This window comes from Solea senegalensis, linkage group LG8 (genome assembly GCF_019176455.1).
Source record: "Solea senegalensis isolate Sse05_10M linkage group LG8, IFAPA_SoseM_1, whole genome shotgun sequence".
Classification (NCBI taxonomy): Eukaryota; Metazoa; Chordata; class Actinopteri; order Pleuronectiformes; family Soleidae; genus Solea; species Solea senegalensis.
The window spans coordinates 19,186,028-19,202,120 of record NC_058028.1 but is presented as its reverse complement, the minus strand read 5'-3'; the positions used below and the strand labels follow the sequence as shown (position 1 = coordinate 19,202,120).

At 38.8% G+C, this 16,093-nt stretch overlaps 1 long non-coding RNA gene across 1 annotated transcript; it reads left to right on the top strand.

Annotated features, from left to right (window-relative positions):
• LOC122773055 lies at positions 1-5,066 on the top strand. Its single transcript, XR_006360850.1, has 4 exons — positions 1-196; positions 4,194-4,279; positions 4,348-4,411; positions 5,018-5,066. It is a non-coding gene; the product is annotated as an uncharacterized LOC122773055 (long non-coding RNA).
• Positions 5,067-16,093: the final 11,027 nt, after the last annotated feature.

Here is a 16,093-nt window from a genome sequence, read left to right as displayed (position 1 = left end):
TCGCCAGATACGCGGCGTGTAGTGGCGTTGGTTCAAGAGAAATAATATTTAAGTGTCGCGGACTCCCGTGGAACGATCATAAAAAGATTGTTTTCTTCGCGAGTGGGCGAAATATTTTGTTGCACCGCCGCGAGGAAGCCCAGCGGTATGGAGGCATCCTTCCACAACGATGTGCTCTGAAACTGCGGCTTATCAGGTAATTATTTAGCATTTGGAATGACAGTTTGTGGTACAATGAATGAATGAATGAATGAATGGGCAGTTTTTTTGTGTGTGCAATATTGGTCTTGTTTTTGTCGTATTGTTTGCTGCAAACACATCAAGTATTTGAATAATTTTGTAGTTTGTCATGTGCTGCTTGTAATATGGGGAACATACTGAGAGTGTTCTGTAAAGCTGTGTGTGTGTGTGTGTGTGTGTGTGCGCAACAGCCTTTAAAACAAAGGCGCGGATTGTGCTCTCATAACTAAATGAAAGTTGTTTGTGGTTAAAGTGTTTTCCGCTATGATCACAGAATACTTATTTCCTGGATCAGTGTAGAGAATACAAACATTTTATCATTCATGAATAAACCTGTTAATTATGGCCATTGAAGGTCAATCGATTTGTTCTTGCACTCACAAAATATGATACGTGGGATTGTGGTAGTGGGAAAATCATTATAGCACTGGGGATTTATAAATATAAACTGGAAATGGTGAGAGTGGAAAATGAATATGAAATGAACAGAATAGGAATACAAATTGCAAATGCTAAAAGCTGATTCACTATGAAACACTTACATAAGGCTGAATAGGGCTGTAACAATTAATATTTCAGTGACATTTTAGTGAACTATTTTGATAAATGTTCAATTGACTCCTCCCCCATTTATTTTATGAACCAAACCCCTCACTGGTAAATCAATCAATTAAAGGAGTTATCAATAATTAAATCATTATTGCAGCCCAAAACCTTATCTGTATTTTGTTTTTTATTTGTGTCTTTATTTTTATTTAACCAGGTAGAACCCATTGAGATTGAAGTCTCTTTTCCAAGGGTGACCGTCATTGTAAAATATTAAAGTTTTCGGAGACAAGTTACGAACAATACATTTTGACAAAACAATAATGAAACCGTGTTTAAAGTTTGCTTGACATTTAAAGTTCAGGAGTTGAGGTCACAGTAATAAATTAAAAACACAGACACTGCTTACTGGTTCCTTGTCTTTATGGAGAGTGTTCCATGCACAGGGAGTGGCAAAGCTCAATGCATTTTTCCCTATTTATGTTCTAACAAGAACTTCACCAGAACAAAAAGAATAGTTTCATTATAAGCTGGAAATGAATCAATGACAGGTAAACCAATGATTAATAATCATAAGGTGACTGGAATTCATCATTACACTAGGGTTTCCCTATCACAAGTGACTAACCTAAAATAAAGTCTCCTTCTTAGTTTTTTTGACTGTTGATGAGTTAATTCTTTAAAGTAATATATCCTGTAAATAAATTTATCGCTCTCCATTTTATATTAATCTTAGTCAAAAGATTATTCGTCACCAGAGAATTGTTCCATTAGCTGTTGCCATCACTGATGAAAAGTTATCTCCTGTGTCAGACAGGCAACAACGCTTAAAATATGGCTGACAATTAATTGAACTCAAAATATACAACAATACTGGTATCTATGAGGTGTTTGCATTGTTTTTCAAATGGTCATGAGCATAAAAAGGAGCTTTTTCAATGAAAGCAGACATTTTGATAATATACTATAATATTTTATTCATTTGTCTGTTCTTGGCTACATTTGGAGCGACATTCGCGTAACAAGAAAACTGGCAGGGAAGAAATCTTCATACAAATCCTGGAGATCAAGTCTGTAAATTTGTGCTGAAAAAAGATTAGATCCATGCTTCCATGTGAAATCTAAAAACATATACCAACAGAATGAATTTCTGATATCAAGTCTTTTGCTTGTGAAGCTGTGGCTAAGCCAAATTGAATTTTGGACTCAGTTAACCTGCGCCAAAAATCTATGACTACAGTTTTAAAAGCACTACATGTTTTTTTAAAAGACCCTTGGTAGGTTTTGTTGTGTACATTGTTATGATTCATGTTGCTAACTTACATTGGATTACCTTTACAATATGGGAGATTTAATGGGAGTAAATATGAGAATACCCTGACATGAAATGAGACTAGTTCACAAAGGAGTAAGCTTTGATTCCTGTGTGTTCTTGTCTGGTCAAAAGACACTGGAAGCGTGAAAGTCTATAATTAATAATGATTAACAGTACAATTATGTGAAAATGTCAATCAAGTCTGTGTGAGGGGTAAACCACAAAATGTAAAACTCAAAGTGAGCACAATGCATGGAAGCTTTTGCATGGAAACTGTCACATGGTGAAACATACATCACTGCCTAGCTTTTGGCAGAATTCTGGTATAAGGGGAACAGCAAACTGATGCATTTGCCGCCACTTCTGACCCAAAGGACAGCTATCGAAATTGAAAGTCCCAATGCTGGCTCATTTTAGGACTGCCAGACATCAATGTGAAGATAACAGAAAATGTTGTCTGAGGACTGGACTGACCTCATTTCAAGTAAAAATGACATAAGAGGAGCAATCTGCCACTCTGAACCATAGCCTGATGGTGGTGATATTAGTTAAGTGGACTGAAACATGTGAGACTGATATCATGAGTCTGAGGCACAAGGCGTGAAGAGAAGTGAGCTCACTCTTGGTGCTTGTAATTAAAAGCCAGGGAGTCAGGTAGACTGGCAGATAATGTCCACCTATATTTGCAGGTGCCCAGCATGACACCGTCACTGTTTCAACAGCAGAGCTCCAAGGTTAATTAAAAGTGCTGCTGTCTCAGACTCTGCCAGGCTCAAATGAGAGACCACATAATTTAAGTGTCACCTGTTTATTCCCATTTGTGGACGCCACAGTTTGCCTTGGAACACAGCACAAGGAATTCAGAAGGAGCATAGAACATACAGCTGCAGAGCGTCAGTGGGATCAGTTTTAATGTTCACTGGCAACTTCAGGACTCAGCCACGTGGAACGAGGTCAGAGGTGCTGCAGGTAGACAATATGCTCAGTTGCTGTTTGGACAGCATGACTATCCTGAGTGCACAGACACGGTAAAATATATTTTTTGCCAGTTAGAGGAACCAGACGAATTACTAGATGCACCACATTTATTCTGCCTCCCAATTCAGCTTGTTTTTTCTTAAATTGTCCCTTAGGGGTGAGGAAAAATATATTTCATGCACATACAGTATGATTCAGACATCCTTTGTTTTTGGAATCTTTATTTTACACTGAAATGGGTCATCTGAATTTATCAACTGTAATCTCTCTTTTTTCCTCATCAAATGTAATTAGAGCTGCAACTAACGATCATAATAGATAAATCTGTCGAGTATTTTCTCGATAATGGACTAATTGTTTGGTGTTCAGAATATCAGAAAACCACATTGAAGAAGCTTAAACAATCAGAAATCTTGTTTTAATCATGAAAAAAGCATCAAACTGATTATTCGATTATCAAAATATCAATTAATTTAGTTATTGATTCATCGATTCAGCTCTAGAGATACTGAAATACTGGCAATGTTTTCTACCCTGCTTGAACGCCTTAAGCCTGAACACAAGAGGCTTGATTAAGAGTCAAAGAATCCCTGACTATTTCTCTCTGTATTTAATTTCAACTGAGGTTCAAGATTTAAAATTGGTCTGGCCCAGAGGTCCAGCCCCTGTCTTTGGACACATTTGCCACCTTGTGGTTGACTAATTGTGTTGTTGGCAGGATATTGGCTCCAACAGTTCAAATGAGGCACTAATTGTTCAAATTGACCAATGGACTGACCAGATATCCTCTGCAGCCTTCATGCAGAGGAGTAAGAGTGCTTATCAAAGAATGGTTATAGTGGGGTCATTGAAATAAGTGAATTTAATAGCTTTGGGAAAAATCACATTAGACATTATGGCACTACATGCTTGAAGATGTATCTATGACTCTTTACTTTATAAGCTTTTTAAGCACAAAGATTACAAGGGGTATCCACTCTAATAGTAATAGTCTAATAGTTTACTTTGGTTTGGCAAATCATCGTATACTCAGACCCAGTAGCAACTATACTGATGTTTACTCCTCTGCAGATACCAATACAGATTTATTTACACATTTTGTAATTTCTGACAGCTGCTGCTGAAGACCTTCCAAGATTCTCGTGTCATTTCCTACATGATGGTCCAGGGATTGTGTGGTCCTGATAAAGGAGAGCTGAGGTATGGTGCTGCGCTGTCATGTCTCACCTGTCCCCAATGTGTGATACTCTACTGTACTGTGTACACAGTCAGTGACCCAGACTGACAGAGAAAGGTCCGGTGGGAGCCAGTGCTCTACTCACTGCACAACAGGTAATTATCACCAGCATCACCCAATAAGTGGTTTATTTAAATGAGGGAAATTGATATGTAGATTAGGAGCTGTGCCTGTCACTACCCCATGCATGCACACATTTGCCACCCGCATAAACAGCAATAGGCACACACACACATACAATCCAGCAGTGAAACAATTGTCAAGCAGATGCTGCAGGTCTGACATGTAATCAGACACACATACATACACACTCGCATTCGAAATTCATTTTCACACCAGCAGATTAGGATGCAGAGGATGTCCTGCAGTGCTTTTTATTAACATATGTCATCACAGTGGGGTTTCAAAGTTGTTAAGCAGAGCATCACCAGCACTACAAAAATAATTTATCATACCAACACAGCCGTTTTCAGCTTCCATTACTTCTTGCACTACCATTCTGCCTTTTCCTAGTAAACCCAACAGGGACACCACTTTAAGACGGGCTTCGTACTAAAAAGAATCATCTCACTGTTTTGTCAGACTTGACAGGCCACTATAACTTAAATCCTGCAGCAACGTTGCTGATTCACTGCACTTCAAATAGTTCTTGCTCTCTGCTTAGGCTGCAAAGCCTAAAATGTGACGTTTTGTAATTACAGATGGTTTTCACAATGAAGAGATATCAAACCCTGACCTTGCAAGAGTTTCGGGGCATTCCATTTATTTTCTAGTCCATTCAAAGACGGAATACACTGACAGATGGTGCTGGCTGACAGATTTGTCCAACACTTTCTTTATTTTAAGGTTAAGGATGTGTTGCTGCCATAACATAATCATACATGTTAGGATCTCCGTTTCCAACAGCCAGACTATTTAGTTATGACATCGATTTCATATCTGCTGTTTTGTAATCATTTTTTTCTGTGCGCGATTGTTTTCAAGTTTTGATCCTTTTTTAATCGTTTTTATCCTTTGATAGGACACAATTAACTGGGAAGGGGGAGTATGATTATGGGGGGGTGCCTTTTGTGTGGAGACATTCTTCCCTGCATCCTCCTAAGTTTTATTTTGTGCCATTTTGTTCTCCCTTATTGTTTGTCATTATCTCATTTGTCGATGTGTGTTATACTCCAATATTTGACTTTGCAAGTCAAAGCCAGTCCAGTGTTACTACTCGCTTATTTGGCCCCCTGCTCGGTCAGACGGTCGTTTCCTGTTCCTCGCTTCCTCTGACAACGTCTTTCTCTGATTCTTTTTCACCATGATGAACATCTGAAATAAAACTGTCACTGCCGTGATCTTATAGCCGGTACCTGGCCAGAGGTGTGTGTTGTGCCATGAAGCAATTTGTGTTTCTCGCAAGAGGCTAGTTTCCTGCAGACGGTAGAGGGAATGGAGAAGGCCCTCAATCTCCCCACAACAAGCCATTTAACCATCACAATGACAATTTTGGTTAAAAATCCTGCTTAGTTTTGCTTAAAGAGATTGAGGGAAACTCTGAGGTGCTGCCTTGTTGATGGCATGTTTTATTGCAAACCACACCTGGCTGTTGGGTTGTGTGCCCTGAGGTATCTGCCATTTGACTAAAATTGTCTTCATTAACAACTTTCAGCTGTGTTACAAAATGTTGCCATCACACAGTTTGAAACTGGTGACACATTCCTACTTTTTTTTTTTTTAAATGGCAACACTTACTTTATTTTTGTTTGACATCTGCATTATCTATCCATCTAAGACATTAAGCATTCAACATAATCATTACATTAAGTTTAAGTGTAATATTAACGCTCTCATGACCATCATGATAATCAGGCCAACTGGATATATTTCGATTTTATTGCTGTAGAATTGTCAAATGATCAATGAGTGAGTGTGTCTGCTCCTTTTTCAAAAATGACTTTCACTTTCGTTATCTGGCAGTTATTCAAATATAAACGTGACACGCTGTTGAATCTTGTCTGTGATTGGACAGTCGTTCTGCAGAGGTCATGAGGGCTACCGTAAAAACAAGTATATGGGCACAAAGGCTCTATTTCTGTTTGCCGGTATCCATCCATTTTCTATTACTTCATCCTCCACTTGAGGGTTGCTTAGGGTGTCGTGCCAATCTCCGCGACATAGGGCGAGAGGCGTGGTACAGCCTGGACAGATCGCCAGTCCATAGTTTTTTAATTTTGTAGATATCACGAAGAGTCTAGGAGTTACGGTAATGAGAAGTATGCATGCCAAATCCTGCAAATGTACTTATAATTTGAAGACAATGTTGAAATTTGTTTTCAAAACTAACCAGATGTCATGTGAAGACATTTTCAAGGGTTTCTATAAGATGTTCCTATGAGTCTTAGAAAATCTGTGTTTCGTTCCTAACCGCTTCTCCTTCCACCGTCCACCCAGCGCAGCTGCAGGTTCTACTGCAAGGGCTTCTGCAAATCCAAGAGCTACCCTGGCAAAAACATTCTAAATGTTTTCAGTAGTCATGTCGTCTTCCTTTACAGTCACCCATTTCGTTCCTCTGAGCAGACAAATTTAAATATCAAAATCTTTCCGGCCCATTTCATTTCCTACTTTTGATCTGATCAATAAATTGATACAAAAAATGACCCGTTATTTGTTTTTGGTATCAGATTCATAAACAAATAAGAAAATAACAAACCGTTTCTTCGTTTTTCAAATTTTGGAATCTCAATTGAATATGAAAATAATGAATGACACACGCATTTTAGAACTTCTTAGTTAGTGAGCAAAACTGCTGTACACAATAATGTAGGCATGCTCTACAGTGCACTGCAATTTCAAATGTATCTTCTCAGATTCTTGGATTAGTATACATCATGGGTTCAGAGTAGCTTTGGTGCTCTTTTAGAAATCACAGACCTCCAAAAAATAGCTTTCTTTAACCCTAAAACAGTAAATATTGATTATTGTGCATGCCCCAGACACTGTCTCCACTGCTCAGCTTTTACTTTAGTGTTGTTACCCAAGTGGACTTGTATAACCACACACTCCTACACACCAGGTGGGAGGGACCAGTAAACTTGTTAAAAAAAAACCTCATGTGACAAGTTATGTTTCTAGTGGTTTAATGTACTTTTGCAGATGTTTTTATACACTTATTCTCTGTTTGTAGTGTCCATTTGTAAATGTGTTTGTCTTCCCATTTTTCAAGCAATTCATTTGTTTGAGTGGAGAGATGCATTTGTGAACTTAAACCTCTGCTTGCCTGTATCATAGTTTTCACACCTTGGAAATAAACCATGGTCAAGAACACCTACATGACATATCTGAGCAAACTGAGCAGATTGTCACTTTCCTCAACTCACGCTGACTTGGGGCCTCATGTATAAACATTGTGTCCACACAAAAAGTGTGTGTACGCTGGCTTTTACACACAGCAGGATGTTTAAAGATAAACTTTGACCACAGTGCAAACTCTCGAGCTGTCATGAGTTAGCAGAGCTTTCCACAAACTCTTATCTAGCTTTTTAACATAGTGGTAGAACTAATAGTATTTTGTAGTTTTTTAGTATAGTATTTTTTTCTAGTTTGTTTGATTTTTACTTCACCACACAGAGTGGAGTGGGAGTGAAGTATTGTTTTCGGTGGCTGTTTGTTTCTGCACTTGCCAATTTGACCAGCAGAGGCCGCCAGAGGTTTGTTGCGTTAATGGGATGAAGTCTGCTATCTCTGATTGCCTTGCTGTAATTGGTTTTGACATACCCTGCAGTTATTTTGAATATTTTATGTAATACTGGAGGAAATGGGGATGTATCAATGCATACATCAGTGTGTGATTTATCTCTCCACAGTATCTCACTTAACCTTCAGTGTCCAGTGTGTTATCCAGCAAGGGACGGGGCTGCATGACTCTGGACTTTTTCGCTCAGAATTGGGGTCACGATTTTGTTTCACGATTTTGTTTCATCAAAATGTATAGTTTATTGCACTCATGAACAAAAAATTAGAAACATTCAATTAGGCATTCAAGTAAAGTGTGCGTGTGATTTCTTAAGGACCTGAACATGGTCCTGCAAGATGGGCTAATTGTTATTATTGGTTTATCGTTGTTGTTGTTGTAGTGGCTTAAGTGACATGGCGTGTTTCCACTAGCTCAACTCGTGTTGTCATAACCAGGGAAAATGCGTGACATCGTCAGAGTACCATCGCAGAGGCACAAGAATCAAACCGAATAATGTTGAGCTGTAGATCATTTAAAAATACTTCCTGAACTTTAATCCTGAAAACGTCGGTTAAGCTTGGGTCGTGACGTTGTGTGACTACGATCCGGGTTTTCATCACCATCATTGTTGTATTTATCTCTCCTTAGCACACACTTTCTTCTATGTTCTGTGCTGCTGCTTGTAAACTCTCAACTGTAGATGGACTTCCGCCTCCACTGAATCACGTGATGTGAGAGCGCTTCATAAGTTGAGAGAGAGAAGTCAGCGACAAGGCTGCATTGAAAGAAAATCGGAGAGGAAAATGGTATTGTTTATTTGTGATGCACTTCATGATATAAATTGCAGAAGAACAATTCTTCTGCAATCCTTTAGAAATTAGATCACGTGTAGTCGTGAATTGAGATCGCTATGATGGATGGATGGATGGATGGATGGATGGACTGGTGGTTCACTAGTTACCTAGGAACAAAAAATCACCAGAGCGCTCTTGAAGCACAGCCTGGAAAATGTGAGGCTTTAGGTGCATCTAAAATTAGTAGCAGTTGCAACATTAAGGCAAGCCTATACGGGTTAGTAGACTTGAGCAACAGTGCTAAGAATTTAAATTTTAATTGTTTTGTGTCAGATCCACATTCTGGAGCAGTAGGTGGTGATTGTGCAGCAAAAGCTGGATGCCAGCTTCTGTAGAAGATGCACAAGTTTAACGAGGAGGAAATAGCAAGATGAGTAACAATGTCAAAATGTTTTTTCTAGGCATTTAGTTGAGTTTATTTCAGTTTTTCATATTTGACCGAATTGTACATGTGTTTCTGATCTGTCATAACAGTCAACAATTGACCCATTGGCTAATAATAATAATAATAATAATAGTAGTAGTGTTACACCAATTTAAACTGAGTGCAAAATATGTGAACTGAGTTACTTTAGCATTTTTGGGTTTTTGAACATTGCAGGCACTGAGGATAGAAGGCAGTGGGAAGCACAATGTGTCCAGTTAATACAGGCCTAATAAGGCCTGCAGAGACTTGTTAATCAGACAAAATATACTACCGCTCATAGATACTGCCAATATTCTGCATTTAGGCACAGTGCAATCTGTTACAGGTATTAAATTTGTTGTCATACCTAATGCCACTCTGTTAAGGCTGTATAGTAACTATATTACTCACAGTAATATTAAATAAGTATGTAGAAAGTCAGTGAAAGTCAGTGAAGGCAATTAATTAAAGCAGGACCTCTCACTCACTTGCATACTCTAATAAGCAGATCCTTGCATCTCTGATATTTGAGTGTTGGTTTTTTTGTGTGTCTCTGGTTGTGTTGGGCATCTTTTCTATCACAGAGTGAGATTTGCATTACTGTGTAGTTGCTAAGAACAAACAGGCCTAAACAGGATTCATTTCAAAATGTAAGGGTAGCTCTGTTAAGCGCGCAGCTATCATGTTATCATGAAATGCAAGACTGTCTTTGATTATGTTTAGCCATGAAATGAATAGCATTGTAATTGCAAAGTTTATTAAGCATGTTTATGGGTAAAAAAAAAAAAAAGATGCAGCCAATCAGCTTAAGCTGTCAAAATGTTGGATAGTGCCACTTGAACAGGTTCATGGCTTGTCCCTGTGTTCTTGCTCACGCCTCTTGAGTGCTAGACCCACAGGAGTTCCCATAGACTTTACAGTTCAGTGGTCCGAGCTTGTTCACTGACTTTTGTCGTGGTGACACAAACTAGAGACAAGAAATCTTAATATCTCACTTGGTGCTGTGTTTCAGACAAAAAAAACATTTCTGTAACTGTTGGCAACTGCTGTGAGGCTGACAGACTGAAGGAAGGTTGCAAGTAAACCAAGAAATTCAGCTTGTTGCCAGGAGTAGCTACACAAGTCAAGCAGTCAAACTAATATTACTCAGATGAATGTTGCATGAGGATTCACTTTAATGTCTCTCTCTCAGGGAATGTACTGACCCATGCTAGATTATTGCCTGTGTCATCTACCAAATCCTTTTAAGAATTGATGCAGCCTCCGAGTTTGTGGTAGATAAGGATAGTGTCAAGGAAATGTTTCCTTAAACTTAAGAACATGTTCATTTCTGTGCTCATAGTGCAATGTATACAAAATGTATAATGTATTTTGCCATCATTCTTAAGTGTCAAATGATTTTGAACACGGAAACATGCAAACTCCATGCAGAAAGACCCTTGTTCCGACCAGGTCTCATCCCAGGTCTTCTTGCTGCAAAGGCAAGAGTGCTAACTACTACACCAACTGTCCCAAATGTTGGACTTCTCGCTTCATGAAAAGAGATAGACCGATCCGGGGTGTAGGCAGGCCATTCAAGCCATTCAAGTTGATACTCATGCAGGAACAGTCCTGCTGAAATAGACATGGGGTTTCTGGTAAAAGCCTTAAGTCTTAAGTATAAATTGACATACACATATTACCTATTCTGTGGGCTCTAATGCACCCTCATACTGTTACACAAGCTGAAATGCGGACTTGTACTGAAAAACAGAAAAAACTTGTTCCGTCAGACATCGGAGTTTGGGCCCAGATAATTCAGCAACATTTCTGTGCAAAATTCAAACATGACTTCCTCTTTGTGCAATATAGTTTGAGGTTGTACAGTATTTACTGATGTAGTGGTAGACTGTGGGCCGGGACAATGATTTTCCAAGGTATTCTCAAGCACATGTAGCTATTTCTCTCATAGCATGATATGGTGTTGGTTACTCATAAAACACTGCTTTAGGTCTAGGTGTTTATGCATCTCAGGCAGCAGTTTGCACACTTGGCTGTTATGCACAGAGATTTCCCCTGAATCTTTTCACAAATGAAGTAATGTAGATCGTGACAGACCTAAATTGTTTGCAGTCTTTGAACTGACTGTTTTATTTTATTTCACCTTTATTTAACCAGGTAGAGACCACTGAGTTTAAAATCTCTTTTCTAAGGGTGACCTGGCCAAGAGGTCAGCAGCACCAGCCATAGTAAATACTAGAGATTTAGGAAGATTTAGTTACAAGCAATCATTTTCACCCAAAAACAAAAAGAATATTTATTTCACAAACTTTTGGAACTTTTCAGAGCAGCACTACTTGGATAAGCTTTCCAGTCTTGCAAACTGTCCTAACATTTTCAACTGGAAAGAGGGTTTGTATGTAAATCAACAATTATGCCAGATATTGCAAGATATTTTCAATGTAAGTCATCCAACTTTAAAATTTAATTTTGTTTTGACATGGTTCTGGCATTTGTAGAAGGCCCTTTGTATCTCTTGGGTTAAAATTATGTATAATTACAGAAAAATGTGTGAACAATTCAGAGAAGTCTGACAATCTTGGAGCACAAGCACTAGTCTTGTTAATTTGAGTGCGACATAATCAAATTAAAACCCTGTCTGACAGATGTATTTGTTAATAACAAAAATTTCACTTGGAAGTTAGTGAGTGGAAGATTCACTAAAAGGAAGGGGAGATAACAGCACCACACTCAAGAAAAGAGGAGAGTGATGGAAATGGAAGATGACCTGAGAGAAATGCCACGTGGCCCACAAAACTAATTAGGAAACGGAGTCAATGGCAGTATCGTTAAACGGAACAAAGAATGAGCACTGCAAGGCCAGTCCCTACCTGCTTCCTTTAGATCTCTACTCTTTTGACTCGCAGCCCCTTTTATTACTTTCACACTACAGTCCGTCCCCTGCCTCCCTCAAAAATAGATGTGTTTTTTTGGCAGACCAAGGTTGTGCATTTGTATTCCTGTTTTAGTTTTTAACTTTAATTTTTTAAATTCCACTTAATGATGCAGTGTGTGATGGAACATGGATTCTAACAACGGGCATGAATTTCAAATAATTGAATAATAAAAAAAAAAACTGAGTTAATCCACTTGTCTTACACACAGTACATAGGGACACTTGGTGTGAAGCAAGTGCCCCCATTGCCACACAGGAGAAGCATGCAGACTTGACCAGCCCGTCACTAAAGCTTTGTGTGCACCGCCATCATTAAGTTCACCCTAGCAAGCCTCACTTTAGCTGGTCCAACAGGAGCTGCAACACTCACTAGTGGTGGTACTGTGAGGTGCCACTGGCAAACTGACCTGTCCACTGTGGAACAAAAATAAAGATTTCTTTATAAAACAGAGGTTTATGTCACTAAAATCACTACCTGGTGTAGATGACTGTCAAGAATGAAAAGGAGGATGTTTATTATTTATTTTTTAACATGATAATAACAAGAAGACAAGCCAAAAAAATGGAAAGAAACAGAAAATTGTAATAAATAAAACTCATTCAAAATTTCCATCAAACATTTAATTTTAAATCCTTGTCTGAAAATGTAAATTAACTATTTGTGTGTCCTCACCCTTAATAGAATGCTTGAAAGGTATTCACCTACAGAGGGTACTTTAGACAGCACATCAGTTTGAGCGCTAAGCGTCATGACGTCATTTTTGTCAACCAATGTACAGTACAACAGAGCAGGACTGATGTGCTTCTTGTCTCAAGGATAACAGCTTGTATTTATTATTTTGCGCATATTCCAATAAATGTGAGCCCTGAGAAAGTCACAAAATCGCAATTTTGCAACAATAAACTACAGGCCTGTTTTGCAGTCAATAACGATCTCTGTTTGTTAACATCAATCAGACGACAAAGACAGCTTTCAGAATTTCTCCTGCTGGGGGTCAGATTGCTTCAAGTTTCATCATGTTTTTGTGGTGTTCACCTTGACTGAATCTCTTATGGGAACTGCAAAGAAATTGCTGTTTTCTGGTTAATCATCTGTAGTAAGTGCACAACCTGTCCATCATTCATGGGATGACTTTCTACCCGTTTGTGTGTCTCTTTCTTTGCCACTTAAGTTTTGTTTTCTATTCCACTGCTTGTGTTTTAAGATGCTATTCCCTTAATAGGCTGTTATCGGTTTGGCATGAAGGAGAGTGAGTAAGAAAGGGGGGGGATGTGATAAAATAATATATTAAATGCGGAAGGGGAGAGAAGTGGTTTAAGGAAGCGACAATGTGTAGGAACAAGATTTGAGGCATCTGCTTATGCTAATTCCCCTGCATGCCTCATTTAAAACAAGCTTCTCACGCAGTATACTGGAGAATGGCATTGTTGGGAGAGGAGTGGAAACCAGTCCAACTCTTGCTCTCAATTGAGTCATGAGTGAGACGTAGCAGCCGCCTTAGCACTCCGTGATTCCTAAGGTTATGGCCAATCAGCCAGGCCCAGCCTTGCTCCTCCGTCTGTGCACTTTGCTTAAGGAGGATCTCCAGTCCATTAAGCTCATCCCGCCTGTCAGTTCCACAGCTAAAAGCTTGCCTTAGTGACCCTTGCTGACCATTAAGCTGTAGACTATACTAAATCTCATGGATTTTTACTGCCAGGGCTTATATGGTGTCATACACAAATGCTATATTATCACCCTGTGCCTCAATAATGACACATAAAGGCAGCTTTCCTGTTTGTTGCTGAGTGCTCCCAGCTACTCGGCCACATGTTCATATAACTACACACACAGCAAAGCTAATAAACACAGACATCAAAAAGTTTGTATATACTAGCCCATAGAGGAAATAAGTGATTGTGTCATGGTCATGGATTGTGTATGACTGTAGTTTTTCTAGTTTTCACCTTTTGTTCTTTCTTTTTTGTTTGGATTTTTGCAACTAGTGTGATAGGTGCTGGATTTTAAGTTCTGTTCTATTCTGGGTGTTTTCTTTTAGTTTTGGTTTTACATTGTAGTGTTTCTTTCCTCTTGGTTTTTACTTCCTGCCCTAATTTTTTTTTATCATATTATACATACCTGTTTATTGTTTTCACCTGTGTTTTCTTATGCTTCCTTTTGTGTTATGCTTTCCTGACAGTTTCTTTTTAGTACTTAGCATTCCATCACTCTCCTTCATATTTATTTCTTGTGAAAAACCTTGCTTGAGTTTGAGCCAAGTGGTTCTTGTTCTGTGCTTTCAGGATACCTTTATGTGCATGCTCATGGAGCCAACCTGTTTTTGTCTCTAGTAAATATTGCTTCCACGGAACCTTACGGAAAGAGCCTCATATCATATTTCCATAACCCTGAAATGGCTAACAGTCAATACACGACATGTGTTTCTTTTTTTTGGGCTATACTTACTCACTGCTGCATGTTACCTTCATGTTCAAGTACATCCTCGACCCTGCGGTTGCCTCCAGTCCCAGGGTGAGATGGGTTGAATTCTGTCACAAATGAATTTTAAAATGCCATCTACACTTCAGTCAAAGCTAGCAGACAGTAGTGCAGGCTATAATTTGGAAAGCTTCAGCCGTTAACTCCTTCCCCCTCCCTTTGGTGCTATTTGCAAAAGCCATGGCCCCAAAAAACTGAGCCTGCAAAGGACTACACAGCACTTTGATGGACTCTAGTGATACTTACACACTCAGGAAGCTACATAAGTAAAATGCTATGTGACTTTCTCCTTTACTACATTGGTCTGGGCAGTAAAGAAATCTCAGTCCCACACACTTACCCATTTAGCTGAAAAAGAGACACTTTTTGTGTCCTTCAGCTGGACTTTTCTGAAAAGGGGCACAGAAGATCGCCCATGTTTTGCCTCATTTGCTGTGGTGTGGCTATAGTTTCTGCCACAACTCACTATATACCTGTTGCTGCTTCCACTTGTCTGATATAGTGCTGTATCCTCAACCTCAATCCATAATCTATGCTGATTTGAGCCAATATGACCATTAAAAATCATCGGTTGTGTTTATTTCATCATTGCAAAGTGTACATAAAAATTATTTTTTTAAATTTCAGATAGCACTGTTAATGGTTCTCCACATGAAGGGCTGATCACAATGTATACCCATTTGACCAAGCAAACAAATGCAGACAACTCAAGAGTTTGTCAGAGATAATTGAATTTATTTAGAAGTGGGGACAGTACATATTAATGGACATACAGCAGTATATGTAAATATGTCAGATTATAGCCCAAGGCTAGTTTCCATCTGCAGTCCCCTGGCAGACTGGTTGGACATAAAAAAGACACTTTAATACAGAGATAACAAAGACAAAGAAACTGTAGGAGGATAGATACAAAACAAGTAAACAGAAGAGAGATAATATGCTTGATTGAGTGCACATTTTTTCCAGGGTGGTATTAAAGTGCTTGGATTGTTCATTGTAGACATAAACAATATTGCACATGGGGAGTTGCACGTGTCCCTGCAGCACGTTGCTCATTAGTGTAGAACATGTTCACAGGTTTGAGAGAATTTGAGCCACTCCTTCACTTTACTATTAAAGGTGGCAAAGCTGGAGCTTTACCCTTAAATGGGACTGCAACATTTATTTCTGTTTGTGCAAGTACTTTGATCTTGTATTGCTGTATTGGCACTGTAGTAAAAACTGATCAGTTAGTAGTAGCTTGTTCATGTTCCACTGCGTTTAGCCCCATTTTAAAATGTCTTCTATCAGCTGCTAACTACTTTATGTACCATGGTAAAGACTCAAGTCCTCTGGATTTATGACATACAAATATATTAACAAATAAGTAGCCAACAAAAACGAAG